This window comes from Helianthus annuus, chromosome 1, assembly GCF_002127325.2.
Source record: "Helianthus annuus cultivar XRQ/B chromosome 1, HanXRQr2.0-SUNRISE, whole genome shotgun sequence".
Lineage (NCBI taxonomy): Eukaryota > Viridiplantae > Streptophyta > Magnoliopsida > Asterales > Asteraceae > Helianthus > Helianthus annuus.
The window spans coordinates 136,836,715-136,839,556 of NC_035433.2; positions in this window are offsets into that span (position 1 = coordinate 136,836,715).

Below are 2,842 nucleotides of genomic sequence, written 5' to 3' on the forward strand. Positions count from 1 at the left end.
AGTAGGTATCAACCTTATATGTTTAATATGGTTATAGTGCATACTAGGCGTTAAAAACGCTTAAATAGGCGATTTAGAGCCGTTTCCGGATTTTCAAAAGAAAGCTGATATTTTTATATTTCCAGAATGCTCAAAATAATTTATTTAACAAATGAAATCAGTGGAAAAAGGTTTGGGGTCAAAAAGATTTATAAAACTCATTTTATGGCTTAAAAGGCTAAATTTGGTATTAACCGAATTAAACTTAGAGACCTATGTTATGCTCAGCCAAAAATTAAATAAAAATCTCCAAAAATCCCAAAATATTATATAACATCAGTGGGTAAAAAGTTTGATATTAAAAAGTGGGTTTAAATAGGCTATCCGCTAATTACGCCGTTTACTTAACATAAAGCTCTCAAATTACGATATTGAGCATAACTCTTAATCTAGACCTCCAACTGATATCAAATTTTAAGTGCATGCTTATATATCAGTAACAAACGTTTCTACTCTTTCACTTTTTCAAAAATCACGTTTTATAGTAAAAAGGGCAAAATAGTCATATTTAAGCATAAACCGGTAACATGCATATGAATCGGATAAGTGTTGAACCAAGTTGTAAAATCTCAGAGAGTTGTACATATATGAAAATGGTCCAAATTAAGCTCTAAGTCAGATTTCAAACATGCATGCACGGATCCGAATCGAGAGTCAAAGAAAAAGTCATTTTATGAGACTTTCGGTTCCGATCCGGGTTTAACTGAAAATTGTCGAGTTGATCATGATGAAACATGTTCTTACATTAATTATAAAGTTATTTTGATGATCAAACAGGTTGCATGTGACCTACATTGCTATTTATGCTAGATTTTGCAAAAACACATTCTGTTGACTTTTTAAGAAAAGCTTTGACTCGACAATCATCATGCTTAGAGTGGGAATCAGAAAATACCCTTTTGAGGGTTTGTTTCCCACATAAATACCAACTTGTAGGTACTATCAATTTGAGAAATGACTGAGCCATTTTCGTTTAATCGTGAAGTCAAACTAAGTTTACGACGGATTGACTTTCGGCTAATAATCTAAGCTAGAACGAATTAGAGAAGGGTATGAACACTTACAAGAGTCCTAATCAAGCTTAGAGATCACTAAGAAGATGCCTTGATGTCCAGAGAGCTCCAGAGATGGTCTTGTGAATTTTTGAATATGCAAGTGTTCTTGGTTCACTACTTCAAGCCCCTTATAAGCAGATTTTAATGAGTTGTGAGGCTGCCACAGAGGTCTAGGAATGTTGTAAGATGGTTACAGGTGCCCCTAAATGCATGTAAGTTGATTAGTGAGGCTCTGGAGTGGAGAAAAGCTGTACACAACTCGAAATCAGACCAAACTGGCAGCTGTCCGATTTTTCTGTCGCTGGGCCTGGGTCGCGGCCCGCGTAAGGGCTCCAGGCGGGCCGCCTGGAGGCTGCTGACCCACAAAACTTGTTTTAATGTTTGCGTTTTGGTCCTTGGTCCTTTGTTACGTGGTTTTGGCTATCTATCTTGCTCATTAGACCCTCAAACTTGATTTTTAAGGACCTTGGGACATTTACAAACATGGTAAAGTCCTTGGTTAACCTTGTGCTCACCCGAAAAGTCACGAAATTCAATGTTGACGCATTTAACCCTTCGTGCACGATTTTGATCATAACTTTCTCATACGATAACCAAACTCCATGAAATTTTTACCACATATTCTAGTGAGTATATTTTATCATTACAAGGCTTCGGGTTTGCCAAAAGATCACTCAGAGGTATAAATTCAACATGTTGACACGTTTAGCCCCTGTAGTTTGTAATTCCTCACTTTCTTACATTTTCCGCTTCGTATGATCCATGATTTATCCGTTTAGGATTATAAACACCATTGAAGGGGTATGGTCCCAAAACGACCATTACCCGCATCAAACAAACCCCTACCAGTAAGCAAACCGCACCCATGCGGTCACATCCTTCGAACCCATTCGGTTCGAAGATGAATAGCTTGACCCAAGTACGAAAGAAGATGAACATATCGATGCGGCTGGCACCGCATCATATGGCCATTTTCGTCACGACAAGGGAAGCGAGCAAATAGTCTCCACATACGATGATGCGGCCAACACCGCATCTCGCGTATTTCTTGATCACAAGTAGGAGACGCGGTAACTTCAGGCGTTACCGCATGCAGCGATGCGGCTCGCACCGCACCCTGCATATCCAACAAGTGGACTGACACGCCAGGAAAGTGGCTGACACCACGAGGCAAGTGGCGCCGGCGACAGTCCCCTGTCAGAGCTATTAAAGCAATGGGCTGACGTGGCGTAACCCCCACGGCCGGCGAGACTGACACACCTGCAACGGTGCAGCTCGTCGTCAGCCCATCCATCAATCTCCTCCTTCACTCCCCGGCTATAAATACCGACCCCAAACCAGGTTTGAGGTATCTCTTCACAACTCTCTAATTACTGCTATTATCTTGCTTTGCTTCCCAAGCAAACTACTGATTCTCACGCCGGAGAGTGGTAACAAGGAGCACCCCCCACCCCATCCTCCTTGTTACGAGTCACGGCTTGTTTCCTTGTGCAGGAGATCATCCACCGGTGACCCAGCCAGCGATCTCCGAGAGGAAGGGATTAACCCTTCTTGACGAGACCAGTGTGTTAACCCTGCCCGGTTAACCATTGTTTCATCATTGGCGCCCACCGCTACTCTTAGCACTTTTTAATCCATCCCTCTCCCTCTCAAGATCATGACTGATAACCAAAACACCAATGCGGATAACCCAAATCCCCCGGTCCCAACAGGGGTCCACCCTTCGACCCCCCAACCCGGACACATTG